This window comes from Chelonia mydas, chromosome 17 (genome assembly GCF_015237465.2).
Source record: "Chelonia mydas isolate rCheMyd1 chromosome 17, rCheMyd1.pri.v2, whole genome shotgun sequence".
Taxonomy (NCBI): Eukaryota; Metazoa; Chordata; order Testudines; family Cheloniidae; genus Chelonia; species Chelonia mydas.
The window spans coordinates 24,682,170-24,700,912 of NC_051257.2; the positions used below are offsets into that span (position 1 = coordinate 24,682,170).

The 18,743-nt window shown below is 47.7% G+C and overlaps 1 protein-coding gene and 1 non-coding gene across 4 annotated transcripts in view; one reads left to right on the plus strand and one right to left on the minus strand.

Annotated features, from left to right (window-relative positions):
* Positions 1-18,743, minus strand: part of STX1A (syntaxin 1A) — a 329,962-nt gene that overhangs the window by 152,902 nt on the left and 158,317 nt on the right. The window lies entirely within an intron of this gene.
* On the plus strand, positions 5,288-5,359 carry TRNAD-GUC. The gene has a single exon. It is a non-coding gene; the product is annotated as a tRNA-Asp (tRNA).

The window sequence follows — 18,743 nt, forward strand, 5'->3', positions numbered from 1 at the left end:
TGACAACAAACTCTGACCAAACTGTCGGGAGAGTGCTAGGGAGAGTGGAGAGCAGCAAAGCCGAGCTCCACAGTTCCAGCGACCATCACGGGCGGTAAGAAGGAACTGAGGGGGCACTGGGTCAGCTGGGGTATATATCCAGCGCCATGAAGGCGCCACTCCAGGGGGCTCCACAGCCAACCCACCGGTGTTGCTAGGGTAAAAATTCTCCAGTGGCCGTGTGCCCAGCGCGTACACACCTAATTGGAATATGAGCAAGCACTCGAAGAAGAACTCAATGTTTCTGAAAGAAAACGGCATACCCAAACCTTTTTCCGCTGAGTGCTGAGCCAATGCCAGCTGACCAGTGGTTGCCTAGATTCCTCGCTGGACTCTGATTTGCATATTCACGCCATGACGCCAGATCAGTATAAATCACACACAAGTGTCACCTTCCATTGCTAAAGCCTCCAGGCAGAGGCATGCCGATCACGAAAGGCAGACTTGGGATCTTACGTGGAAGGACGCCCTCATCCCTCTCTCTGCAGGGCAGGGTCAGTCCCTGTTGCACATTTCCTCTGGCCTGTCTCGCTGTAAGGGCTTGTTTAACTTGGACGGTCAGGAACGTTAACTCAGCTCACCCTAGAAGTGTGAAGTCAATGCAGGGAAGTTAAAGTGTTTCAAACCTCCCCTCTCCCCAAAGACTGATCTCATTCAGCAGTCAAGGGTTCTTAGTTCACTGTAATGTAATCCTCCTTGATCCCTGTGAATGAAGCATTCCCATAGGGTGGAGGAGGGGGGCTGACAACACTTTAACGTAAGTGCACTGACTTCACACTTCTAGTTGACTTGCCTGATCTTTTCTGAGTGTCCTGTGTAGACAAGTCCTCCGTGTTCCACATGTTCCTGGCCACTTTCCCTCACAGCAGCCCTGCTCTGCCTCTCATGGTAACAGGTGAAGGTTCTCTAGAGGTGCCCAACAGGGCATGCAGGCCCCCAGGGCAGTGTCCAAACTCCCCTCCCTGGGGTGGTGGCTTTAGGGGAAACTCAGCCATAGTAAAACATAAACCTTCAACTAAGCATCATCAGTCAGCTTACAAGGGCTTTCTTCCAGGGCTGTCACTGCCTACCTCCCAAACCGCTGCGCCCCAGAGGGGCTCGTCCCCACTCCCCCACCTTACCCCAGCAGAGATAACAAACTGCATCTGCCCCACGTGGCAGGGCTACACTTTGAGCTGCAGGTGTAATTCCCAGCTCTAACTGAGCTAACTGCATGCCACCCCGTGTTTACGCCCGGGGTCTGGGATAGGTACTCACTTGGGCGGTCAGCCCCTCTCACCATGCACACTGCTGTGGCTACACTCTGTTTTTAGCACACTGGCTCCATCAGAGCTAGCACGGGTATATCTCCTCGAGCTGGGAGCTACACCTTTGGCTCAAAGTGCAGTGTCCCCAATGAGTCAGCACTTCAGGAGCTTCCTAACCCCTGCTGATGGTGTGGGTCCATATAAGAGCCCAGCCACCCTGTACCTGAGGGAAGAATCATAGAATCATAGAATATCAGGGTTGGAAGGGACCTCAGGAGGTCATCTAGTCCAACCCCCTGCTCAAAGCAGGACCAATCCCCAATCAAATCATCCCAGCCAGGGCTTTGTCAAGCCTGACCTTAAAAACTTCCAAGGAAGGAGATTCTACCACCTCCCTAGGTAACGCATTCCAGTGTTTCACCACCCTCCTAGTGAAAAAGTTTTTCCTAATATCCAACCTAAACCTCCCCCACTGCAACTTGAGACCATTACTCCTTGTCCTGTCCTCTTCTACCACTGAGAACAGTCTAGAACCATCCTCTCTGGAACCACCTCTCAGGTAGTTGAAAGCAGCTATCAAATCCCCCCTCATTCTTCTCTTCTGCAGACTAAACAATCCCAGTTCCCTCAGCCTCTCCTCATAAGTCAGAACTCCAGAAGTCACAAGAACTCCTTGTTCTTGTCCATAGGAATTCACAGAGAAGCATGACTCTTGTGCTAAGTGATTTATTTCCTTAGTGATGGGAACAGAAAAAATCCTCAAAGTATCTGTGAGCTGCATTAGGGCACATCACTGGAAACAAAGACTCCTTCCCCACCATGCACACATGGCAATGTTCACTGGTTTGAACTGCAGCATGTATTTGAATGTCCGAGCTTGCACTGCACTGTGCATTTGAAACTAGGTCCTTTCCCTATGAGTGTCTCAGCAGAAATCAGTGCAGTCCCAAGGCAGCCCTCCCAAGCCAAAGGGTTACTGCCTGGTGACTTTGGGTGCCTCACTTTCCCCATCTGTAAAATGGATTTTTTAACACTTCGCTATCTCACTGGGTGCTTGAGAGGTTAACTTCATCAGTGTTTGTAAAACAGTTCTAGGTCCTCAGATGGAAGCGCTGGGTAATTACCAAGTCATATTATCATCACTGGGCCTAAGCTATGCTGGGAAAATGTAGGTTAAATACCAGGGAAATCTTGTAACTGAAAAAACAACCAATGGCACAAATTGCCAGTGAAGGTTGTGGAATTGGCATCACTGGGTAGACTCGGGGCTAGATGAGTCACACTTTTTTCAGCAATGGTTTAGGAGTAAAGGATTTCTGCTGGCACAATGCTGGGAGATGAACTGAGGCCCCTTCCACCCACAGACTTCTCAGAAAGCGCCGTGAAGCAGTGCTAGCTGCAACCTGATCTCAGAGAACCACTTCATCCTCACTCTTCATCAGGAGCAGTCCAAATCCTCATGTAATCTCTGGGGCCAAATTCTGCTTTCATTGACTTCACTCTGGAGTCACCCTGCTGTAGCAGAGCTCAATGTGGCCTAATGACAATATCTTTTCCTCTGTCTCTGCTTTCACAGTGCTGTGCCTGAGGTCTTGAGCACAGTCAGTCTCTTCCATGGCTGTACAGAGGCACTCTGACCCGCAGGCACCGACTCCGTGGGTGCTCGGGGGCTGGAGCACCCACAGAAAAAAATAGTGGGTGCTCAACACCCACCAGCCACAGCTGTGTGGCCGCGCCCCCATCAGCTGTTCAGCGACGCTGCTGATCAGCTGTTTGGCATCTGGTGGAAGGTGCTTGAGGGAGGGCAGAGAGCGGTGGGCAGCAGGGGGGCAGAGCGGGGACAGGAAGAGGTGGAGCAAGGGCGGGGCCTTGGGGAAAGGGTGGAGTGGGGACAGGAGGAACGAGGGCGGGGCCTCAGAGAAAGGGGAGAAGTGAGGGCAGGGCCTTGGGGCAGAGCCTTGGGGCAGAGCAAGGGTGGAGCATGCACGGGGACAAATAAAAGTCAGCACCTATGCGCTGACCAGTTGCTTCATAATACCTTTACCAAAGTACCAGGTTGAGACTGTTCCTCCTCCCATGGCATTGTGTGGTACTTAATCCTCAGGCAGCTAGCTTAGTGCTTGCATCTGCTCATAAATTACACAAATAGAAAGCAAACTGCTGTTGATCAGGAAGTTCCATGGAGTCTGGCTTGAGCGAGTGGGACTTACATCCCCAGAACCATTATGGTCTTGGACTGCACCTCACAAGATCTCTCTTGCAGATCCAGTAATGTTCTGATTACAGAAAATGACTGACCAACGAGCACAGCAGCAACACCTTACTGCCAGGCTTAGAGAACCAGGGGTCCCAGGCCAAATGCAGGCTAGAGATCATGGCAGAAATACTTGACATGGGAGGGAGGGTTTCACAACTTTTGTTTTGCAGTATCTCCTGCTAGCTAAACGCAACATAGAAGCATTTACACGCACCTCAGAGGAGACCGAGGGACTGATGCCAAGCAGCTAAACAAGAAAAGAAGTGTGTGGGGGATGCAATCACATCCATGTTGGAAGGTGGAATTTGCCAGTGCTGAGTTGTAATGTGTGCAAAGCTCACGCTGACAGCTGTGCGTTACCATTCACCAATGTTCTGGCCATTACACTGCAGTCAGAACAGGACTCTCTGGACTTGCTTTTTGACTCCCTAGCGTCTGTCTTTCCATCTCTTCTCTTTTCCCCTTTCCTGCCCTGAAGTAAAACACAATTCCCACCTCGGTGGGCTTCATTCCCACCTGCCAAACCATCCCATTCTACTTCCCCAAAAAAGATCATGTAGCTACGAAGGGTAGGAGGGCTGGACTGCTGGGTACTGACTGCCAGGTTCACTCTTCTCATGTGACATTTGCTATTCTTCAACCTTCCCCATGCCTCATTTTTCATAAAGCAGAGCGAGTTAATCATGCCAAAGGTTTTGAATAAAAAGAGCTATGACAATTATATCAGTGAGAAACTAGATCCAGTGATATATGAGGAAGGGATGAATTTAATGATTAAGATACTGAACCAGTTTTAAATGTTTTTCTTTAACAAGAAAGATGAATAAACAGTCTGAACAACTGGAAAGCAAGGGAGCCCCTGTCAGACCAACCAGTGATACAGAAAATGAAAGGAAATGAGTATCACACCTGAACACCCAGAGATGGGTAAGATGAGAGGGCATGCATTCTAGGGCTGTGCAGGAACTGGCTAACAGCTCACACTTGCTGCTCTCCCCTTTTTCCCCTATAAGAATGACTTTGCGGACTCTTTCTTGGCTGTCTCAAGTGCCTCATTTCACTTTCAGATTCTCTGCCCCCCAACCCAACTCTCAGATCTCTGAGCAACCTCTTATGATGCCCCATTAGACACTTCTTGGTCCTGCATTATTCTTCTGCTGAGGAATCACAGTCTGAATTAAGGTGTGTTTTTAGGATTCCCCAGCCATTTTAATGCCCCCTCCCATTGCCCCTTAACTCACTAGATTCCTTAATTTGCCAAGATTTGCTTTCCTGAATCTAGTCCCCATTTATACTGCTGCCTTCTGCAAACTTATTCTTTGCTAATTATTTAACACTACAGAAGGCTCTGCAGTGCCAGCATTCACACTTTACCACTCGCATCTGGGTATTGGCAGCTGGTTAGGCCAAACACTGCTACCTATATGTCTAATCATTTGAATATAGTTTAAAATTTAACTACTCTGAAGGCGATGCCATCTGCATCGGGCTAGATAGCTACCACCTCCTCGCAGCCAGCCAGGCCTGAGCAACCTCCATGCTGGAACGCTGCAACTCATTCTCAGCAGGCCACCTTTGACGACCAATGCAGACTGCAGTGGAGAATCAGAAAGACCAAGCAATGATTCGCTTTCCCTTCTCACAGTTTCCCCAGAGGTCAATATGGCTTATGAAAACTGAACTGCATTGTTTCTGCATCACACATCATCCTCAGCCACACCTGCTCCCCATAACCCATAGCCTGTCCTCGTTAGTATAGTGGTAAGTATCCCCACCTGTCATGCGGGAGACCGGGGTTCGATTCCCCGACGGGGAGGCCGCTCCGCCTTTAGGGGGAGGGATAGCTCAGTGGTTTGAGCATTGCCTTGCTAAACCCAGCGTTGTGAGTTCAATCCTTGAGGGGGCCATTTAGGGATTGGGGGCAAAAATTGGGGACTGGTCCTGCTTTGAACAGGGGGTTGGACTAGATGACCTCCTGAGGTCCCTTCCAATCCTGATATTCTATGATTCTATGATAACTGTTCCAGGGTTAACATCAGTGCTTCACAATCCAGGTTTTAAAAACAGTGACATAAACTGAGCATTGTCTGCATTAACCATGAAAGATCCGTCTATTATCAGAAATATTCCCCCTGTGTAGGTATTTACAGACTGTGCTCAAGTCACTTCTTAACCTCCTCTTGGCCACAGTACTATGACTCAGTACTATGCGTTCTCGGCACTCTCCTTTGGGCTGTCTGATAACTGTGAGGGACACAGCAGAGCATGGCACCTTTACATTTCTAGGAGTTCTGCTGGAGACACTAGAATGTGTGCGTTCAGCTTAGTTGCAGTCTATAACAGAGGAGACACACACATCATGCTCTCTCACTGAGACTCTAGTTTTGTTCGGTTGTGATCTTCCCCCAGTGCCCTCGTAGTCTAAAATAAAGGCATTCGTACCGAAAGTATCTGACTCTTCTGTGATGGAAAACAGCTATTTCAGACCTGGGCTCCAACCTAATCCAAACACTGTACAGTAAAGTGTACTGCTAGAGGGATACGTTTCTGTTAAAGGGGACTTCCTTCTCATGAGATATAAAACTACACTGTATTTGATCAGTCTCTGGTAACGTTATAGCACAGTGACTGAAAAACAACTTGGAATTCAATGCAGATGGCAGATTTTGAGGACAAACAGTAGGAACAGGTTTCAGAGTGGTAGCCGTTGTTTTTACGGTGGGAATAGTACATAGAGAGAGGCAGAAGACCTGCTGCTGCTGAATGCCTGGAGAAGGAGGTAACACAGGTTCATCAAAAGCAAAATCATAACAGACCACGTTACACTCTTTGAGAAAATAACACGGTTTGTCAAAAAAGGATGCGCAACAGGTAGAGACTCTTGGGCTTTAATTGGGCATATAACAGAATTCCACCTGACACCCTCATAGGACCAGTAGGGAGCTATGGATGCGGGGGAACGACTATATGATATAGACAGTTGCTGAAAACGGAATACAGAGAACAGTTCATAAGGAGGTAGGCGGGGAGAAGTTTCCTGATGAGGCCCACTTAGGGGGCAGATCCAGTTCAATTCAATTTGTTCATCACCAACTAGCAGGTTAGAGCAGAGTCTGCTCATCAAATGCACTGAGGATCTCCAGCAGGGAGAGCCCGGCATTCTCTGAGTAAATGATTTAAAGTAGCACAAGTTGGATTAATTTCCAAAATGGGCTAAAAATCAATCATGGTAGTATTGATAAGAGGCAAATCTAAAGGAGCTTCCATGGAAAGGAATAAGCAAATGCCTACATACAGCCCAAGGGATGCTGGGTCTTCAAAAGAACCACAGAGAAGGGCCTAGGGCTAGAATCAGGGAGAAATCAGACATGCGCCAGCAAGGCAGTGCTGCTGCAAAACATGAGGTCATTAACACAGAAGAGGCCGCCCCTGAATGGCTGCATTTAATACCGCCATCGCCAGTTCCAGGCCCAAACCAACCCATGGTCCAAGTGAGCATGAAGAGCCTCCCTTTCCCACGGAGAAAGGGAACAGAAAGCGACAGGGGACACAGATGATGATGAATTTAGCTACCAAGAGAAGGTCTTCAACGTTCCTAAGAAGACAAGCTATCACCAACAGCAACTCCATATTAAGTAGAGTGGAGAGAGAATTCAGCAAGGAACGCAAGGACAACAGGATGGCATGCTGCCTTCCTGGAGCAAAGACACAAAATGCAATTGCGAGATGGGATGGGATTATAAAGCCGGCGGGCAAGTCTCCACTAGCGATGGCACTGCATGGAACTACACTTATTATCAAAGACTGCAGGAATCTTGAAGAGAGCTGAAGAACTGGAAAATCCAAGCGATCTCTCAGACAGCCTTCCAGTCCCATGAGTGAGCGAAGGCAGAAAATACCAGACGTGAACCACTGACTGTGTGAATTCAAAGGTTTTGGTTTTGCTGAACATTGGGCCACAATCAACTGGGAGATGGGGCTGTACGAACGGGACTGCCTGCACCTCACAGATATGGGGGGGAGGGGGAGCTAATTATCTTAGTTGAAAACTAGCTGGAGCAATCAGGAGGGTGTTTAACTTATAACGCAATGGGAGGGTGCTAAGGGGACAAATATGGTACAAATTCAGAACACATTGAACTGATGTGGCAAAGAATGTGAAAAGAAGAAATTTTCCAATTGTTTACATACCAATGCTACGGGTCTGGGTGAGAAGCAAGAGGAACTGAAAAATTCTCATTGACATAACTGGAGGGATGATTCACACAACTGCAGTGGTAATATCACTAGTTATAATAACCTGTTCAGGAAGAACACAGTGAATAAAAGAGGTGAGAGCTTAGCCCTCTACATTAAAGACACAATTAGCTGTTTTAGAGTTAATGATTACTCAGAATTGCAAGGTCTTGAATGCATATGGATCAATATGCAAACTGGACCCAGGACGCGGGGGTCTGTTACAGACCATCAAATCAAACCAGAAAAGAGGATGAGTTGCTCCACACACACCTGTCTGCAATGAGTGGAAAGACAAAGATGTTGGTGTAGGGACTTTAATTTGGGAGACATATGCTGGAGGCCTCCTGCAACCAGTTCTAGACCTAGAACCAGTCCTTTTGGAACCCCGTGAGAAAAACCACAATTCAGTGAAGAGTCCCCATTGATGACTACTTTTTGAGATACGTCAAGTATCCAGGTCTTCATCTGTTTAACATGTGCTCTACTGATGTTGTATAGTGCTAATTTTTAAAATCAGAATGTCACATGGTACTAAGTGAAATCCTTTACAAAAGTCTAATTATATTACATCTACACAGTTATCTATATCAATCGAGCATGTAATCTCATCAAAGAATGAAATCAGATTTGTTTGAAAAGACATTTTCCATAAAACCTTGTTGACTGGCGTTAATTATATTCCCATCCTTTCATTTGTTATTAACTGAATCCTGTACCAGCTTTTCCATTACTTTGTCTGGGATTCATGTCAGGCTAACCAGCCTACAATTAACCCGGTCACCCCGCTTGAGTTTTTTGACTGTTGGCACTACATTAGTAAGGCTGTGATTATGTCCCGGAGGTCATGGAAGTCACAGAATCCATGACTTCCATTGACCTCCATGACATTTTCTGCCCCGGAGGTGGTAGGGGGACCCCTGCCAGTTGCCCAGCCACAGGGGAGGGGGAACCTCCTGCAACTTCCCAGCCGCGGTGGGCAGCAAGGACTCCCTGCAGCTGCCCTGCTGCAGCGGGCGGCGGTTAGTGGCTGAAGGCTCCTGCAGCTCCCAGCTGCCCCAGGGTGAAGGGACCCCACAGCAGCCCAGCCCGGCAGGCAGAGGGACCGTGGAGCTCCCACGCACTGCAGCAGTTGGGGACCTAGGAGCCCCAGCAGGGGTGGGTGCTGAACCCACCAACCCCTTTTGTCGGGGATATTCCTAGTGAAAGTCAGGGACAGGTCACAGGCTTCCGTGAATTTCTGTTTATTGCCTGTGACCTGTCCCTGACTTTCACTAGAAATGTCCGTGACAAAAACATAGCCTTATACATTAGCACTCTTTCAGTCTTCTGGAATTTCCCCACTATTCCAAGATGCATTCAAAATTAACAGCAGTGGCCAGAGATCTCCTCAGCCAACTTCTTTAGGGTTCTTGCGTGGAAGGTAACCAGGCCTGCTGATTTAAAAATGTTTTCTAAATGGATGCTAACATTTTCCTTAGTTACGAATGGACTAGAAAATACTTCATCATTCTCATGTGACGTGAGTACCACAGCTACCAGCAACTCAAGGGATCTAAAAGCAGCTCTTCTGTTTGGGTGGTCTATCAAGTGGCTCAGATACCCGGCAGAGACCAATGTCCGAAATTTTTGGGGAAGATATAAAAGCTGCACAGTGGGCCTATGTGCCTGTTTATCTGTAAAGCACTATGCATGCCCACGGCACTGCAGAATTAGGAAATAATCTGACTCTGCAATAAAATGCAAATGGCCGGAAATTTTTCCTGGTTCCAGAAGCACTAGGATTGACAGCCCTATTTCTGAAGAACTTCACTTTTAGGACCTATTATTTCACCATACGTTTCCAAAGCTTTCACAGTAAAACATTGTCTGGATTATTAACAAAGTCAAAGGCTAGTTCAGTATGCCCTTGGTATTGGACTACAGACATATGTGGCTGATAAGAACTGGAGTAGTTTCCCCTGCACACCTCACACAGCTAGTACCTTATTCAGGTTGAACAGATTTTTTCTGTAAGCATTAATTATTGCACATTTTACCAGATGCAAAAAAGAGTCTGCAAATTAGTTGCTGATGTTCCTTGTGCAGGTTCCCAGCTAGGAAGGTATCTCCTTTCTACCAGAACAAACAGGTAAGATCTCCTGCCCCTAGGCTGAGCTACCTTGTGCTCCCTGCTCCTGGCTTGTGCAGCAGTGCCCTGGATGTGCCACTGGCTGACCTGCACCGCACAAGTACAGCTGGTATTTCGGAGCCTATGTTCCACGCTGCCTGTGGGAAAGCAAGGCTAGGAGGCTAGGAGACTTGTTCCCCATGGCTTAGGCTGCATCCTAACATGTGTCCTTAGCAATATAACAATATGTAGTTCTTATATCGTTCTTTGCCCCGTAGCTCTCTAAGTGTTTTCAAAGGAGGGTAGCATCATTGCTCCCATTTTATAGATGGGGAAACTGAGGCACAGAGAGGCAGTGACTTGCCTAAAGTCACCCAGCAGGCCAGTGGCAGAGCCAGGAATGCAACCCAGGTCTCCTGAGCCCCAGTCCAGTGCTCTGTCCACTAAGCCACACAGTGTCAGCACCACCAGCAAAGCATATTCATATTGGAAAGTAACAGGACAGGGTGATGACAAGACTTGAAAGAGTCTTTGAAGAGGGACTTTCCACTAAGGAAAAAAGCCAAAGATGTCCCACTACACACATCAATCCATTTGCCTCCCTGATAGCTTCGAACTACCTTTCCTCTCCCTTGACCCCATGCTTTCTGTTTATCATCTGTGTTATGGTAGTGCCTAGCGATTCCAGCTGAGATCAGGGCCTGTTGAGCAAGGTGCTCTGCATACACAAACTAAGAAACCCCCCGTGCCCCAGAGAGCTTACCGTCTAACCAGACAAACCCGGGAACTGAGACAGCAGCACAAAGAGCGATAGCCTGCAGCCTCAGGTTAGTGCCACAGTGTTTTTCATTTGTTTGGTTTTCACACTCTGGGGGTGGGTTGCTGTAAAGGATATTTTTGTTTATTGTAACTGTGTAACATGGTGAGGGGCTGAGGGGAGGGTGTCTAAAAGGGACGGGGAGGGAGGGCAGCTGGGGTGAGACTGCAGGCAAGAGACAGCCAGGGAGAGAGGGAGGGAACTGAGGTCACCAGCCAATCAGCAGAGGAGAAAGACAATCACAGGGACACCTGCCGAAGGATGACATCATTGGTCAGCTGCTGCTGGGTCTGTTCCTGTCGCAAACACTCAGCTTCACAGCTCCTACCAGGCTGCCCCAGGCTGGGAACAGACTCTCACTTCCCATCTGCCGAGCCCAGCCCCGCTTCAAATCCCTTCCTACAGTCTCCCTTTCATAGAATCATCAAAGATTAGGGTTGGAAGAGACCTCAGGAGATCATCTAGTCCAATCCCCTGCTCAAAGCAGGACCAACCCCAACTAAATCAAAATCATTGTTCCCATTTGCCAGGACTCCCTCCAGCTTGTTCTCCTCCCCAGCGCTACAGGTCTGCAGCTCACCACTCCCACCAGGAGCTCTCCAGTCAGGGGCCCCACCTTGCTCTGTATTCGTAAAGCACTCTGTAGATTTACAGGTTTCAGAGTAACAGCCGTGTTAGTCTGTATTCGTAAAAAGGTCTTCTGCAGTTTCCACGATATGCTATGCATCCGATGAAGTGAGCTGTAGCTCACGAAAGCTCATGCTCAAATAAACTGGTTAGTTTGTAGATTTACAGTAATTTCAACAGTCATTATCCTATGGTTACCAACTGCCTAAGTCATTGATCCTTCCACAGATTAGTCCCACGCCACCCTGCTCTCCCTCTCCTCTGGTCCTGCAGGGAAACTACTGGGCCAACTTTTGGCAGGTGCCTGGAAATTGACTTAATGAACATCCCTCCCCACCCAAAAAGCAGTGTCCACGAATGTCAAGTGACCTGGGCAGGGGGGGTTCAACTCCCTCTGCAGTGGTGGGGGCACATATCACTTGCTAGGATCGCCTTGGTGCATCTCACTAAATCCATTCCCAGTGCAGGGGCTTCTCACACTGGTGCACTTCAGTCCCTTCTGTTCTCTGCCTGTGGCACACAACAGTGCCGTCTGGATGGTGTCAGACTTTGGTCTAATTCTGGGTGTTGGCTCGGGGTTCAGGTGGCTGGGTGGCGCTGGTGGCCTGTGATATACAGAAGTCAGACTAGGCAATCTAACCTGAGACTCTGTGACTGCATCCATCCATCCATCTGTACTCTGGACAACGCCAATCCTGTGCTTAGTAGGAACTGATTGGAAGTGGGGCTCAGAACAGGAAGAGTGTGTGCAGAGGCTGCTGGAGGGTCAGGTCAGGAAACATGTGTACATAACTTGTGGGTCAGGAGCCCAAGGGCACACAATACTGGGCCATGACTCCTTAGGGGAGGCAACCAGAAAAGCCTCTCTGCAACACTTTGGAGAAGCCGGAATAGTGTCAACCAGATTCTACCCCAGGCTGCTCCCGGGTTTGCTGGTGTTTCTGGGTGCAGCACCATCAATGCTGTGACTTGTGACACACTTGTAACAGATGTGTGGAAATCCAAAATCTCCTGAAATGATCACTGCCACTCACAAACTTGCCTGCAAGCCTGGGCTACACTTTGAGGAAACTGGGCTGGGCTAGCTTTTGGGGTTAACTCAGCAGTTGCAGCTGAATCTCCTTTGAGTGTTGGGTTTGTTCAAAATTGCACCTCACAAGAATAGAGAAAAAGGCCTGAGTTCCATGACACAAAGCCTCCAAGATCCCCAAAACTCAAACCGTACTAGTTTCCCTGGCAACAGGAGAGGAGAACAGAGACAAGTGATGGCCAAGCCAATGGACTCTTCTGGAGGATGGTCCCTCTGAGAAAGGCACAAGGCTGAGAGTCAGGATGACTGCAGCAGACATGGCTCACAGTGTGGGCCTCAGCATCCTTGACCATCGCATAAGTAGGACATGGGGCATGAGGCTACATTCTTCGTGCCTCTAACTCATAGATTCCCAGATGGAAGGTGCTACAGGAGTTCCAAGCAGCATTTGTGCCCAGCTGGCGTTTGTAAGGCGTCTGCTGGAAGCAGTCTTCTTGCTGGCAAGGTAACACTACCACCCATTTGGAGAGCTCAAAGCCCTGGACTAGACAGCTGCATCCTCATCTAATTTGGGTTTAGTAATTAGGAGGAGGATTTTACCATGTAAACAACATGCATGTTGTTTAAATATCAAACAGTGACTCTCTTCTCGCTGGGTAAACCCATTTTACAGCCAAATTGATCTGGATTATGGCCTTTTCCACTGGCTCCCGTACAACCAGAGTTTCTAATAAAGTCACTCGTCTTGTGAGAGACCAGCAAGTGCCTCAGAAAAGCCCAGTTCCCTCAAGCACATCCACCTCCTCCAACAACCTTCAGATGAATGTGGAAATACAGACCTGCTCCTATTTCTTCTGCTGCTCAGCAATCAGTGAAACAACTGCAAAGAGATCCCTGAATAAGGCTGGAAGGTGTAAATTTTTCACTGCGAGGGTAATTAACCATTGGAACAATTTACCAAGGGTCATGGTGGACTCTCCACCACTGACAATTCTGAACTCAAGATTGGATGTTTTTCTATCAGATATGCTCCCGGAACCATTGTGGGGCAAGTCTCTGGCCTGTGTCATGCAGGAGGTCAGACTAGATGATCACAATGGTCCCGTCTGGCCTTGGAATCTGTGAGGAGTTTCATTTTGTGAATTTAGTTCCCCCTGTATAGTTCAGTTAGGGGAGACTTTACTTTTGAGATGCTGTAATTGTGCTTGATACATGAACATTCAAACTTTGTAACAGGAGAACCAGGACGGGCAGGGGTAAGGGGCACAGATTCATTCAAGCGGGAAATACTCGGGAGTATTTCTCAAATGGACACTTTCAGCAGTGTCCCCAGGCCACAGGTCAAAGCCAGCCGGCAGATCCTCAGCTGGTGCAGACTGTTATAGCGCTGGGAAGTCGATGGAGCTGTGACAATTTACACCCACTGCCTGTGGATGTGCTTTTATACAGACTATTTGACACACACACAAAAACCACACTGTGAAGACAGCAGAAAACAGCAAGTTCCCAGAGGCCTGAGAGGGCCCTGTGTTGTATGTGTAATGCAAATTTCTTCCAAAAGCTCAAAGCTCTCTTCCACAAGCGCTTCAGTTTTATGCAGTCACTGCTGTAGCTATTAAACCACAACAATGCAACCCACAAATGCAGGGAGAGTCCGGTGTAGCCGTGGTATCATCCAGTTGTCTCATAGTGCTTAGGTTCTGCAGCTACCCAGGCTGAACCAGTGCAGGTGCAGAAGTATCCAAAAATTAGGAATCTCATCCAAGCTTCATCCCAACTTCCTTTCAGGCTGAACATGGCCTGTGTCTGGAAGGCATGGAATGGAAGGCTTGAGAACGCGAGGGCGGGGGTGACAAAACACCTGGACATTTTTGAACCTCAGAGAAAAAAAAAAGCAAAGGTTTGGTGTTTGGGTGATGTCTGGGTAGTTCTCACTTAATGGAAACTACCTCATCCATCTTGGGGCTGTATCTATTGTACTACAGGGAACATCACACACTATTCAGAGGCCTTCACAGTAGCCAGAGATAGGGTCAATTTCGAGAAGGAGAGCTCTGGATTTCTTTCAACTGCAGTGGGTGTATATGTACCTTGTACTGTTCCCTGCTCCACGTACTGTCATGCAGGGAGTATGAATGGATGGCCGAATGAACCACTGCTTATTACACTGATCATAATTGTCTGACCTATTTTGTGTTGCCCCATCTGTTTGTGGTATGTCTCTATTGTCACTTGTATTTTGATTACAAACTCCCTGGGGCAAGGGCCAACTTTTCATTATTTGGGAGGAGCATGGCTCGCACACTGGGGCCCTAGTCCTGGATTGAGGCCTCTGTGCACTGCCTCAGTACAAATAATTAGCCCCAGTGCAAGTTACTCAGGGTTAAGGCTATGATTTAGTCACAGGTATTTTTAGTAAAAGTCATGGACAGGTCACGGGCAATAAACCAAAATTCACAGCCCCATAACCTGTCCATGACATATACTAAAAATACCTGTGATTAAATCTTTGGGGAGGGCGCTGGGGATTTGTGGGGGAGCTTCTGCTGGTGGGGGCACCTGTGGCCAGTGGAACCAGCTGCCAGGGGTCATGGTCCACAGCTGTTCTGGCCGGCCGCCTGGGGACTGCTGCCAGGGCCAGTGGACTGCGGCTGCTCCGGCCACCCCGGAGCTGGTGACTGCAACTGATCTGGCCAGCTGCCTAAGGACCGCTGCCTGGGGCCACCAGGGCAGGGGCTGGTGTGGCTCTCCCAGGGGCCACCTGAGAAGCTGGCCCCGGAGCCAGCTGGTTGGGTGGCCCTGGGGTCAGCCACACTGGCCCTTGCAGAAGTCACGGAGCCCATCATTGGCCCATGAGAGTCACGGAGGTTGTGTTAAGTCACGGAATCCATGACTTCTGCGACCTCCGAGACAAACACGGAGCCCTATTTGTGGTCACTCAGGCTAGATGGAAATCTGTACTGCAGACAGAAGGAAAGGTCAGCATGGCCTCCTAGAGGCAGCTGCAGACTAGCCTGTCCCTTGAATCACCTTTTTGCCAGGTTCATATCACTAGCTCTTTCTTCCTGATTCATTTACTCCAAGCCTCGGAAGAGGAGCACACTATATTGCATGCATAATTCCTAATGTAGCCAACTCACAGACTCATAGACTTTAAGGTCAGAAAGGACCATTGTGATCATCTAGTCTGACCTCCTGCACATTGCAGACCACAGACCCTCACCCACCCACTCCTGCATAGACCTCTGACTGAGTTACTGAAGTCCTCAAATCACAGGTTAGAGACTAGAGACTTCCCCATTTACACTAGTTTAAATCTGCAAGTGACCTGTGCCCCATGCTGCAGAAGAAGGTGAAAAAACCCCAATCTGACCCAGGGGAAAATTCTTTTCCGACCCCAAATATGATGATCAGTTAGACCCTGAGTATGTGGACAACACCCACCAGGCAGATACCTGGGAAAGAATTTTCTGTAGTAACTCAGAGCCCTACCCATCTCCAGCCGTTGGGGATTTTTGCAACTGGCACTCGTTGATGGGCCACTTGCCATTGTAGGCAGTCCTGTCATACCATCCCCTCCATAAACTTATCAAGCTCAAACTTGAAGCCAGTTAGGTTTTTTTGCCCCCGCTGCTCCCCTTGGAAGGCTTCTGCAAAGAGAAATACATCCTGTCCTCATCCCGTGATAGTAGAATTGAAGCCAGAAGCCAGGAGTGTTGTCTTTTATTTCCATTTTACATTAGAAGCACATATCTAATTTATTATCCAACATCCACCCAGGTTGGTCCTGGCAATAATAACCTTGGAATGACATTTCCTCCCCCAAAGAGTGTACTTTCCCCAGTATATGGTGGTGGAGGAGATGTCAAGAGTGCAAGCAGGGATTCCATTCCTCTACCCATTCACTAGGACAGCCAATTTGGGAAGCCACAACAGGAGCTACATTTTAATACTATTCCATCAGCTGGGCAAAGGGCAGTCAAGTGCCCAAAAGATACCACAGTTCCCCTCAGACTCTTCGCAGACTGGATATGCACTTAACTTTTATTCAGTGCACACATACACCTGAGCAGAAAGGAGCAAATTCAATCATCAAAAATATTCCCTTCCTAAAATGCACAAAGTGAATAATCCCAGCACCAGCCTCCGTTTCTACTCCCTTGCACGACAACCCTGGTCCAGTGCATTTCTTAACTTGGTGCTTGCACAGAAAAACTGAGTTAGTGTTTGGATATTCGTATCCCTCTCCCTTTGAAAGGAGACTTCTCTCCAAATGTTGGCATTTCTTCTTCTTCTCAAAGCCTCCCTGCTGTGCTGGAAACAAAACGAAAAAGGGATGGACTCAGGAGACAGCATAAGCTCTGATTTCTCACCAGCTGCTTTTTGTCCTAGCACACCAGTTTTACATCACCCCAGAAGAATCAGCCGAGCTAAAAAGACACCCCTCCAACACAAAGCTTTTGCAGAGAAAATGCAGCTGACTTAATCTAGTGGTCTCACTGGAGCCAAGAAGAGTGCTAAGGTACCAGGAGTAATTCCAACACAACATAAACAAAGCCACCAGAAAAGAAGAAAAGCAAAGAAAAAGTTTTAATTAATCCCCATAGTTCTGGTGAGTTTCCTCCACTTCACCTTTGACCCAGGAAGTTGTGAGTGGCATTTTCAGTTTTCTGTCCATATTCAGTCCATTTCAGTTAATGAGAGAGACAGCAGCTGCGCTGTCTTCCCAGTACTTTAATTTCTCATTCTCTCTAATGATCTCCACACACATCAAGCTGAACCATCCCCTCTTCCACGCTGCTAGATTTCACAGTGGGCTAGCTCCTTCTTGAACTCAGAAGTCTCTTTGTGAGGTTTAGACCTTACTTTCCCAATCCATTTTTGCTGGTATGATTTAAGAAGGCACTTAATTCAAGAGATTAAAGATCAATAATCCTTTGAAGTGGAAATTAAGTCTTGAAGATAAAATCAGTGAACTCTAAATCCTTCAGTGCAACTGCTCCATCAGTAAGTAACACCCCAGCTGTTTATTATGGGTTTTTTAAAATATTAATGTAACTTTGAACCTTTTAAGATTGCAGTGAAAAGCCAAGTAATATTTAAAGCATCAAATCACAGACATGGAATGAATGATGATTTCATGTTTAAAAGGCATTAGGGAAGGGCTGCAATGGAGAAAAGATTTGAGTCTGTACTTAACAGCCTTTTCCATTTTTAAATATTTTCCATCAAAAGTTCCCTCCAAAGCTACTCTATGGGTGGCTCTGATTAGAGAGATCGGGGAGAAGAGGTTTCAGCACTTTCACCACCACTTGGAACGCTGCAGAAAGGGAAAGGTTTTAAGTAGGTTCAGTCTAACACTCCTGTTTCACACGGGGACAGTATGGTTACAGCTGTGACAACGCTCTTTAATAAAGCTGCCTTTGATAGTAACAATCTCACTATCACTCATTCGCACCTCCCATTTTTGGAGATAGTTAATCAAAAAGGAGAGTAGAAACAGCACCAGTCGTATCTTGATTTCATGAATATCGGATCCCTCACAGCCTGGGTGCTGATGTGGGCAGAATACAGAGACTGTCATCTGTGGCTGAGGATTTCTTTGTAGCAATGATAACAGTTCGCCAAAGAGCGGTAATAGCCACTTACTCTTCCTCCCCAAGAGCATGCCATGTGGGATCCCTAGCAGCCCACCCTGCTGCCCCTCTAATTGAGTGTGTAGGGAGAGAGTGAGATGTTTAGGGCTGCATTTGTCACCATTATAAGCAATCAACAGATCAACATCTCCATTTTGTTGAAACCAAATACTATTGGTATTTGGTCTCTGTGCTCTACCGATGATGGGGCAGCAGATGGGAGAAATCCAACTGAGCCTCAATCCAGATAAGACAGAAGGGATAGGGATATGGACCTTAAGGGAAGCACCTCACGGAAAGGCCTGTCTGCAAACATCGGTCTTGGAATCCTCTTGCTGCCCCTGGATTAGCAGCTGTGTGAAGTGCATTTCCCTTCTATAGTTCACCACTAGTCACAGCTTCTGGGCCAGATTGGGGAGGAGGTGCGGTTTCTTGTCAAGCTCTGCCAGAGTAGCTGGCTGTATCTAACAAGACAATCATCAGTCACATAAGTAACAATGCTGATATTTACATCACTGCCATTGGGCTGCAAAATTAATCCTGCCCTGAGATGAATGGGGAAAAGTCACCCTTCTCTAACGATCACATGAATACACTAAAATAATAAATACATCTGCTTGAGTCCTCCCCTGCTAACCTGATCTTAGTTCCTTCAGTAACTCATTTGTTGATACCTATAATTTTGTCTTTTCAATGCATTGATCATTAACTTCTCCCTACAGTCTGATACCTCCTCCCACCACC